At 41.2% G+C, this 11,583-nt stretch overlaps 1 protein-coding gene and 1 pseudogene across 1 annotated transcript in view; one reads left to right on the forward strand and one right to left on the reverse strand.

Annotated features, from left to right (window-relative positions):
- cacna1da (calcium channel, voltage-dependent, L type, alpha 1D subunit, a) overlaps positions 1-11,583 on the forward strand; it is a 504,619-nt gene that overhangs the window by 117,845 nt on the left and 375,191 nt on the right. The gene's annotated exons all lie outside the window — the stretch shown is intronic.
- LOC109931655 lies at positions 3,112-3,734 on the reverse strand (annotated as a pseudogene).

The following is an 11,583-nucleotide window of genomic DNA, read 5'->3' on the forward strand; positions in this document are numbered from 1 at the left end:
AAACGATCAAAGGTAAAGGGGAAGGAGTAGACTTGGGAGAGTTAATTTAAATAACTTTTTATTTAAAATGAATTTAAACACATTTTTAAATATATTTTGTAAGCCATGAGGACCTTTTGTTTTCTGCCCAGAGGGCAGAATGTTTTAGAGAGTGCTAATTAGAAATGCCGCTGTAATAGGTCCTTTCTCTCTGAATGACTGCTTTTCTCTGAGGCAGCCTACATACTGTCTTTCTAAATAAACTTGTCAGTCTTTGATAGTCTATGGCATGGAACATCTTAGGCAATAGCCCCCAATTTTTTTTTTCTTTCCCCTATCCTCTTTTTCTAATGCACTGGGCTATAGTAAAAATTTAATTTAAATGCATGTATACATGTATTATACATAATGCATGTAAACATCCAGACAGCCTGACATCACTCAGACCTTTGGAGGGATATGGGCCATTTGCAGGCAGGTGGGACTAGTTTAATTTGGGATTATGGTCAGCATAGACTGGTTGGACTGAAGAGTCTGTTTCTGTGCTGTATGACTCTATCTCCTATGACTCTAGCATCCTATGATGCTGCTTGGCCTGCTGTGTTCATCCAGCTCTGCACCTTGTTATCTCCTTCCCTTATTAATTCTCTCAATATCGTAATGCAAATCAGACTTAAAGCTATGCATCATTTCTTCATTCTGGATCCCAAGTTCCCAAACCATAATATGTAATGAACTTTTGTCACAATCCTTTCTACCATTTTGCTGTTTGTATGTTGGCAATGCCTGGGAGTTTACAATTTAACCTATCCTTATGAAAGGGGTAATAAAACCTTCTTCTCCTTCAACTGCTGTAGTCCTTATGCTGATAATAGTGCCAAGATATTGTGATCTGAGTATTTTTTGATTTGATTTATTATTGTCACATGTACCTAGGTTCAATGAAACGCTTTGTTTTGTGTGCAGTACAGACTGATCATACCATACTAAGTGCATAAAGGTAATAGGCCAGTGCAAGGAATACAATGTTACGGCTGCAGAAAAGGCGCACAAAGAGCGAGATCAACATTAAATTTATTATTTCAGGGGTCCATTCAAAAGACTGATAACAAAGGGGAAGAAGTTGTTTGATCTAATAGTGTTGAAAGAATGTTGGCATTTTTCATTCCAGTTCGTATGTTATTTGGAAGGGGAACATGGTGTTTTGGTATTCCTATGATTTGTTTCTCCTCCGTAGGTAAACTTCAAGAACCGTTCTGAAGAAGGGCTACTGGACGTGAAATGTTAACTCTGCTTTCTTTCCACAGATGTTGCCCCACCTGCTGAGTTTTTCTAGCAATTTGATTTGTTTCTAATTTTGAGAATCTGCACTTTTTTTTTGTAAATCAATCTATTTACTGATCACACGCATTCAAAGAGTTTTAAGCACAGAGTAACCTACATTAACTCCTAAACTCCTTAAATTTCAAAAGCAAACAACATCCCTTATACACTAGCCAACAGTAATTCTTGTACAGTAGTTTCACACCAGAATTCCTTTCTCTAACATCTTGATATTTTAAGGTAACTAAGTGACTTTAAATTCTAATGGAACATAGAACAGTACAGCACAGTACAGGCCCTTCGGCCCACGATGTTGTGCTGAACTTTTACCCTAATCCTAAGGGCTATCTAACCTCCACCCCTACCTTATACTATCATCCATATGCCTATCTAATAGCCGCTTAAATGCCCCTAATGAGGCCGACTCCACTACCCTCTCCGGCAATGCATTCCACCCCCGACCACTCTTTGAGTAAAGAGCCTACCTCTGACGTCTCCCCTATATCTACCTCCACTCACTTTAAAACTATGCCCCCTCGTGATAGCTACCTCCACCCTAGGAAAAAGTCTCTGGCTGTCTATACCTCTTGATCATTTTGTACACCTCTATCAAGTCACCTCTCATCCTTTGTCGTTCAAAGAGAAAAGCCCTAGCTCTCTCAACCTTTCCTCATAAGACCTTCCCTCCATTCCAGGCAACATCCTGGTAAATCTCCTCTGCACCTTTTCCAACGCCTCCACATCTTTCCTGTAATGAGGCGACCAGAACTGGACACAGTATTCCAAGTGTGATCTGTCCAGGGTTTTATAGAGCTGCAGCATAACCTGGCGGCTCTTAAACTCAGTTCCCCTGCAATGAAAGCCAATTTCTTTTTTATACATGTTTAAACACTTTATTATTTCAATTGTTTCCCTGTTCCTATCAGTTTTAGGAGAGAGACTTGCACCAAAAACATATGGCTCCAAATGACTAGCAACTGGGCTCTTACAGTGCAAGTTTGAAGATTTGACATCAATAGTTTCTATCTGAATCCAAGATCCTTGAATCAAGATAAGTAGTGTAGTTTCATACATATACTAGACAAACACACTACCTATTCATGGATGGATTTTTCATTGATTTGGAGCCACAAACACAATGGTTGGGTTCTGCACTGGTCAGAAACTTTACCGTACTTTAAAACAAATGGCAAAGTATCGTGCCTTATATAACATGTTCTACCAGTTTCGAGGTTATATTACATTTGATACTAGATCTGCTATTGTACAAGCTAAAGAGCGCTCAACTTAAAAGCTTACATAAAAGGTCTGGTCATGTTCAGACACGTGATTTTCATTCTTTAATTATTTTCCAGTTTTAACTTGTACTATTGCTCTTGTTTGTTAAAGTTCTTGCATATCATTTTTAAAATTTTACTCCACAATTTACGTTTCCCCTCTCTCTACCACTTTATACACAGACAACTGCCAATGTAATTTTCCTGATTACATAAACTCCTGTGCAGTAGGTGACTTGGACTGATCTATCAAGCCAGTTGCTCAGCCTTAACTGATATACAGCTTGCGCCCAAGACAGACAGGCATTTTAAGGCTGTTGAATACCAAAATTAATTCAAGAAACCGTGACACACCAGTAATCACAGTTCACAAGACATGACTTGTGAACGTGACAAAAATAATGAAAAGTTCTCTAGGTAAGGCAGCTTTAATAAAGCTGGATTGCCTTTGACATAAAGTCTCTATATATTAGATAGATAAAGGTCCTGACATATAACACTAGTTTACAGTTTTGTTTTGATGACAAATGTGCTAATCTTGCATTTTGAGAATGACTTGGAAAAGAGAAGCATTCATTTCCTTCAGGATTAGGATAATGTTGTACTGCAATTCCTGAAACTTTGAAACTGGTACTTCAAAACGATGGACGTTACCATTTGACAATTTTAACTGCATCAGTATAGCAGGCTGCAAGGCACGGATCAAAGAACTGGGAAAAAATTGCCACATCAAGCCTCCATCTGAAATCTTGAAGAGTTGGCAATTGAGTCCGGTTTTGCAAGGCTGTAGTCTCCAATACTGGCTGTCTGTTACCAAACACAATACTCGCAAAGTCTGAAATAAATTCCTCTGGAATCCTGAGGTCCCTTGGATCCCCCTTTAAAAACCTTTTGCTTGAGGGAAATCTGTGGTAACCACAGAGCTTCTCCGAGCAGCATGTACTTGCCTGCTAGGATATAACTTAGCTGCTTTTCAGGTAGGCTCTCTGTCTTGACAATACTCCTCACCAACTCTCTGGGGCCTTTTCCTTCAAGTGACTTGACAGCTTTAAGTAATTTTCTGAAGATTTCTTTGTCTAAATCCTTCAACTGCATTACCATCAAGTCAACTTCCATTGATATTCTGGGTCCGAGGAAACGACTTCTGTGGGACATGTTTATGTGACTCTCTGCTCCCATTGCTTGCTTTCATTGGTCAGAGCTTTGATTACAGGAGTTGGAACATCATGTTACAGCTGTACAAGACATCTGTAAGGCCACATTTGGAGTACTGCATACAGTTCTGGAGAGGTAAGAAAGGCAGGACTTTTATCCCTGGAGTGCAGGAGGCTGAGGGGTGAACTTATTGAGGTTTATAAAATCATGAGGGGCATAGATAAAGTTCATATGGATAAGGTTAATAGCCAAGGTCTTTTCCTCAGGGTAGGAGAGTCCAAAACTAGGGGGACATAGGTCTAAGGTGAGAGGGGAAAGATGTGAAAGGGGCCTGAGGGTCAACTTTTTCATATAGAGGGTGGTGTGTATATGGAACGAGCTGCCAGAGGAAGTGGTAAAGGTGGGTACAATTATAACATTTAAAAGACATTTGGACAAGTATATGAATGAGAAAGGTTTATAGGGGTTTGGGAAACCTGGTCAGCATGGATGAGTAAGGCCGAAGCATCTGTTTCGGTGTTGTATGACTCTTTTGACTCCTGATGTCTTTTGCCACCGTTTTACCATCTGTTCCACCTCCCAATCTGGCTCCAATAGGCATTAAAACTCTGGCCGTGAAGTACAAAGTAAGACAGACGTGCGCAGAGACTATAGAATACGCTGTTGTGTAACACTGAAGTGCTACACTTCAGCAAAAAAAAATCATTTTATTGCAAGGCATTCTGGAATTTTTGCCAGTGCTCTGAGGATTGAGTTCCAAAATTCTATCTCTTACGGTATTCTGTGAAAGCCATAAGTCAGTGTCCTTGATCTTCTATTTATTCCTGTCTCTTTAATCATTTAACTGCTATTTCTTATCATTTCTAAAAATTGAAATAATGCAGCAAACTACTGTGCTGTTAGAGGCAGATATTTAGCATTATTGGGAGAATGGTATTTAAAAGGACTGGGAGTTCTTTATTAGCTTTGGTATTGGGATGGTCCTAGGATTTGACAGACCAAATGCACCATGGAATATGGCAATATTGTGATGAAGGCCATGCCGTTATAGCAGCATGTAGAGATCATTGATCATTGTACAAAGAGAAGGCTTAGTGGAATTACAGAGTGGAAAGGTCAGATGTGACTGAACTAGGGATTAGACATTGAGGTTTAGCTGAATACAGCAGTGGATCATATGTATTAATCAATTTAGTCAGTTAGAAGATTTTAAGATTTAACAGCATCTTAGATTTGTTTAATACATCCTCATCAGTTGTATGGCCCTTTGATCTTTTACTTATAAATTCTGGGTTCTGTGTTCTTCCTTCTCACTTCACCCAACTAACGTGCTACGCTCCCAGAGCTTGTGTTTTCAAATAAACTTGTTGGACAATAACCTGGTGTTGTGTAATTTCTGACCTTGTCCACTCCAGTCCAACACCGGCACCTCTGCATCACGTATCAGTTGGCAGTGTTAGAAACATTATGGCACTGATCTGATATTGGAGGCAAGTGTGAAGTAGTCCCATATCTCTGTACACTAATCTCTAAGCTTCTAGAGACATCTCCAAACTCTAAATTTATAATTGTGATTGATTGGTTTTGAATGTTGTTCTCTCTAATTTCCTCTCTCCGTCTGCTCACAGTTGTCAGTAATTACATTGTCTAGCTAGAAACAGATGATGTTAATGACAACCTGCTTGACTTAAAAAGCTTTCAAAATATAACTCATTCTTCAAAAGAAAAATATCTCAGATTAGGATGGGGCAAAACATTCTTTCCATCTTTTTCTGCCTTGCAAACATTTTCTTAAATAAAGATAAATAGCTATCATTTAAAAACTTAGATGAAAGCCTACCCACATTCTCAACACTCACTCTGCATTTTGTTCTGCTGAATTTCTGTGTCTCAGGGTCATTCCAGGAATCTTCAGGAAATATCTGTGATCCATTTGTGCCTTATTGCTGCATGAAGGTGCACGTGTTGTATGGGCTAGATCACATTTAATCAGGTAGGAATATAGTGGACGGGGATTTCAAAAATTTCCCAACCCTGCCTTGATTAAGCCTGGGTCAGTTATTATATTAAATTATAATTTTTTAAACTCTTTCAGCCATTGTCTATCTTCCCAGCCATTGACAGTTAATGCCCAATTAAGGGCTTAATCAAATCGCTGTTGGTTTTAATCCAGAAAGGTTCTTGTGCACAGATGTTTTGTGCTGATTAACAAACCGTCATGGAAAGGAGAGGGGCCCACTAAAAGACAATTCTTGCTCTTGCTGCTGCTTCCGCCCTTGGGCCCTCTTCCCCACCCACTTCTTGCTATTACCTGTACTTGGGTGTCTCCTCATGTGGAGACATGGAATGAGTCTATTACTGGCAGCAGCACCCTCTGCTCTGTGACACTGCTGAATACATAAGAACTCCTGACTTCTGATTGACGAGTAGTTATTAGCAGGCAGGTCTTCTGCTCCCAGTGTTTTTGATTGTTCAGTGGAAGGCCAGCAGTGGCCTGGTATATTACTGACTGGCACAAGGTGTGGCAGGCCTTCCTGAAAAGTTTTGAAATGTTGAAATCTCTGCCTCTTCAGGAAATTGCCAAGTTCTCTAACTTCCTCTAGATTCTGTCCTATGTGCTTTGACCTGGCCAAGTGGAAAAGAAGTGGAATCTGGACCCATTACTCCTGCAAGTTCAAGGTGACTGCATGCTATCCAGGCTCCCACAGGCCAGACAACAATTTTGATAATGGGGCCTCAACTTGGGTCAACGTAAAACTGATCTTTGGCCATTGCAAATGGATCCTAAGGTCATTGCAGGTTTCCCCAACGTTGCAATACAGAATGAACAACTCTGGTTGAAACAAACAAAGGATACTTTCACGTGGCACATGCTTGCGAAGCTGAGAGTGGGGGGAGGGGCTGTGAAGCCTTGAGACTTGTCGAAGTGGGTGCGGTGTTAAAACATAGAACAGTGCACTGCAGGAACGGGCCCTTTGGCCCACGAAGTTATGCCAAACATGATTTCAAATTAAACTAATCTGTTCTACTTGCCTTCAGTCCATATCCCTCTATTCCTTGCATAAACTTATCTAAAAGTGTCTTAAATGGCCCTAATGTATCTGCCTCCACCACCAACCCTGGCAGCGCGTTCCAGACTCCAACCACTCTCTCTGTGTAAAAAAAACTTTCCCCTTCCCACCTTAAATGCATGCAACCTAGTATTAGACATTTCAACTCTGGGAGAAAGATTCTGACCATCAACCCTATTTATGCAACTAATGATTTTATTGACTTCTGTCAAGTCTGCCCTCAGCCTCCGTGGCTACAGAGAAAACAAGCTGAATTTTTCTAGCCTCTCCTTACAGCTCATACCCTCTAATCCAGTCAGCATCCTGGTAAACCTCTTCTGCACCCTCTCTAATGTCTCCACATCCTTCTTGTAATTTGGTGACCAGAACTGAGCGCAATACTCTAAGTGTGGCCTAACCAAATTCTCATAAAGCTGCAACACGACATCCTTATTCTTGTACTCAATTCTCCGATCAGTAAAGGCAAGCACGCCATATGCCTTCTTACCCCACTCTATCCACTTGTGGGTGTTGGGGAAACTTTGAGACTGGCAATGGACGGTTTTTTTAATTCATTCATGGGATAACAGCGTCATGGGCAATAAATGCTGCCTAGCCAATCCCTAATTACCCAGAGGTCAGTTAAGTGTCAACCACATTGCTGTGGGCCTGAAGTCACGTGAAGGCCAGACTAGGTAAGGAAGGCAGTTTCCTTCCCTCGAGGACATTAGTGAACCAGATGGGTTTTTCCAACAATCGACAATAGATTCACGGTCATCATTAGATTCTTAATTCCAGATACTTTGGAATTCAGATTCCACCATCAGCCTTGGTGGGATTTGAACCTGGGTCCCCAGACCATTATCTGAATCTCTGGATTAACAGTCCAGCGATAATACTACTGGGCAATTGCCTCCCCCTACACATGAGTAAATGCACATACTTGCCCTGAAAAAGTAGTGTTTCCATCTTCGGATATGGATCGCACATACCCTGGACACCCGCAGGGCAGCCCTGAAAACAAGTCACAGAACTGCTACATCGTACAACAGTGAATTAAGACTGCAAGATTCTAGAGAAAAAGCATGTCCTGGGAAGGCCTGAGAAAGATGCTTGTTTTGAGGTCTTGATCATCAAACACTCTCTTCCTCAGGCAACTGAAGGCTGTAGTGTACACTGAAGGCTGTGTTGAACCTTGTTGTCAATATCTGCCCTTGTTGACAGTCATCTCCCAAAGCATAGAACATGGTCTATATGCCCAAGGTGTTATTGTGAATTTTGATAAAGCTTGATTTGATTTATTGGTGTCACGTACCTAGGTACAGTGAAAATTTTTGTTTTGCATGCAGTACAGACAGATACCATACAAGAGATCTGAGGGTGATTGAACAGAGTGAGGAATACAAAGTTACAGCTTCAAAAAAAGTCTCAGTTTCACAAGCATCTGCCACATCAAAGTATCCTTTGTTTGTTTCAACCAGAGTTGTTCATTCTGCATTGCAACGTTGGGGAAACCTGCAAAGACCTTAGGATCCATTTACAATGGACACAGATCAGTTTTACATTGACCCGAGTTGAGGCCCCATTATCAAACTTGCAAAGAAGCAAGATCAACATTAGATTTGAAATTTGAGAGGTCCATTCAGAAGTCTGATAACAGTGGGGAAGAAGCTGCTCTTGAACATGCGTTTAAATTTCTGTATCTGTTACCTGATGGAAGAGGTTGAAAGAGATTATAACCAGGGTGGGAGAGGTCTTTGGTGTTAGTTGCCTTTGAGGCAAGAAGTGTAGATGGAGTCAATGGATGGAAGGTTGGCACGCGTGATGGACTGGGCTGTGTTCACAACTCTCTGCAGTTTTGGGGCGAAGGGGTGTGGTGGATCAAAAAATGTCAAAACCCAGTTTCCAGCTTCTGAAGAGATTATACAGGACTCTAAATGTAACTTTGTTCCTCTCTCCATTGATGCTGCCAGACCTGCAAAGTTTCTCCAGCATTCTGTGTTTGTTTCAGAATCTGCAGTATTTTGCCTTTAATTCTGCAAATTTGTTTGCTCTTGTGTCACTACTAACTGACCACACAGTTCCACTTTTCCTTCAGTTTGTGGAAAAAATAATAGTATTACTGCAAACCTCCGTTTTCTGGTTTATATTTCCAAAAAAAAGTGTAACTCTTACAGGGGAGCAGGTTGTTAAAGGATTTTTGTCTTCTGAATGTTTAGTATAAGGACCATCTCCTTGTATGCCTCTGTGAAGACTCTGATGATGGTTTGGAGCTTGGCATCTGATGTGCATGGATGCAAGCATTATCTGTGTACTGTAGTTCAAGAATTGAGGATGCGACAACTTTTACAATCTGGCCTGCAGGCAACAGAGGTTGAGCAGGCTTCCATTTGTTCTGTAGATTAGCTCCATTCCAGCAGGGAGCTTGCTGTGGGTGAGGTGGAACATTATAGCAAAGAGCATTGAGAAGAGCTTTGGTATGGTGATACAGCTTTGCTTGACTCCAGTTGGAACATGAATTAGGTATGTGGCAGATTGATTGCTTTGGTTCACAGCTTGCATGTCATTGTGAAGCAGGAGAAGGATGTTGACAAACTTTTAAGGGAGGGGGAGTTTCAGTAATGCCTCTTGCATGACAATGTTGAAGGTCTTTACAAGGTCAAAGAAGACCATGAAAAAAGGTTGGTGCTATTTCCTGCATTCCACTTGTCGAAGATTATGACTATTGTGCCACATCGGGGTAGAATCCACACTGGGACATCAGGCAGGCTATAACCCTTTGTAAATGCATGAAATAGAGCAGCTGGAGTCTTCCAATATGCCTCAGTTTGAAGAAACTTTAAATATCAAGGATATCTAGATTATTATTGTCTCTGAGGATAGGGTGGGAGATGTTGACCAGGTGCCTAAAAGAGGATGGAAGCCTCAAGAGGCAGCAGGTTCAATACAAATGACACTTGATAATACGGGTTGGTTTCATATGAAATTTATTTACTTCGTTTAACAAATTTTTCAGTTTCTGCAGTCCTTTGCCACTTCCTTGGATGCTTTTAGAATTTTCCTGAACCCATCACATGTCACAACGCCATTTGGAGTGCACTGACCTGATCTGGTATAGCCCATTCCATCACACCCTTTTCTGGGAGTGAGTGAACTTTTCATAAAAGTGTTAAAGTGAAGGATTCCTTTTTAATTATACCATATTTCTAAATTCATTTTAGAGATAGGCACAGCAAGATGCCATCTAATATCAAAATATAACCCTGTGAAACCTAATGTAGAAAGATGGATGTTTTCAAGTGCTTGTGGATACTTCTAAGTGACATCCTGCTCAAGTGTCACCTGCGTCTTCATTGCTTCTTTAGGTGCGGATGTCACCATCAGAGGGACTGAGGTACAATCATCCATCCCAGGAGTATCCTGAGAGATGCTGTAGATGGCCACTTCTTTCAGGTCACTCCTCTCTACTCACCTGAGGGTCTGTTAATGGATGCAAATGTCTTGACTCTTCTCACCCAACCATTGCTCACAGAGCTCATGGAGGTGGTGATGGCATGCAGGTGCTCGTGCCCCTCCACCATCCAACAGGCACTGTGCTAGATTTGGTTCTGTTAGGAGTATTGTAAATTTCTTGATGGAAGAAGCCATTTGTACATATGGTCTGGATGGACTTCTCCATTTGCTGCACATGGGTGTGCCAGTCTCTGGAAACTCCAGCAGATGCTGTCACACCAGCTCTGTAGCTCCAATATCTATCATTTCGTGGATGACACAGGATCAGAACTCATCAGCCTGAAACTGATGCTGGGCTCTCCTCTAGTCCATCAAAGTGTAAGTAATGTCAGCTGTCATTGCTCATGCAAGTCTATACTGTGTTCAGCAGATTGTAATCCTATTGCTAATTGTGTGCGACTACACTACTGATGTGAAAGTACTTTGCTGATGGAGGTTGTGGGGCAATGATATTTCAGTGCACCTTCTGAGGTCGTCTCCTCCTCAGAGGTGGAGTGCTATTGCTTAAGCTTAGCAGCTGGCCAGTCTCTACTAGACAAGAGGAGGAAGAGTGATGGGAGGGCAGTGTGCATTCGAAAATGCACTTCTGATAACTTATCATCTGGAGGTCTGCGTTGGCAGTGGTGCACATACACCACTATACTTTTTGCTCACCTGAGGGTCTTTTGTGCCCATCTGTTTGTCCACTCAAGTTCTCTGGGCCCCACACCTGTTTTTGGCATCAGATTGTTTGTTTATTTTGCTTCCATTTTTTTCCAGCTTCAGCATTTCTCCTTCCATAGATGTGAAGCCTGCCAATAATTGGTGTGGGTTGACAATATCATGACAGCAACTCTGTCCCTGTCTGTCTGGTATGCCACCCACTTCCTGTCCTGGTAGCAGAACCTGATGGCTTCTGGTAACATTGTGACCTCTGTGTCAGCTGACACATTAACTTTCGTACCATACTTTGGTTGATACACTAATTGTTATAATTGAATGTATCCTTTGATTGAGCTCAAAGAAAACCACAGGAGATTTTAATTATACCAAATATAATAGAAATACAGTGTGGATAAATCAGTTGCATGTCATAAACACGTTAAAATATCACCAAAATCTTTGACAATTACTTATTAAGCAACAGACTAGTTCACGGTACTTTTAGATTAAAGCGTAGATATTTCATGATGTGACTCTTCAGAGATGTTATTGCCACCTGAGATAGTAGGAACTGCAGATGCTGGAGAATCTGAGATATACAAGGTGTAGAGCTGGATGAACACAGCAGGCCAAGCAGCATCAGA

This window comes from Rhincodon typus, chromosome 16 (assembly GCF_021869965.1).
Source record: "Rhincodon typus isolate 14 chromosome 16, sRhiTyp1.1, whole genome shotgun sequence".
Classification (NCBI taxonomy): domain Eukaryota; kingdom Metazoa; phylum Chordata; class Chondrichthyes; order Orectolobiformes; family Rhincodontidae; genus Rhincodon; species Rhincodon typus.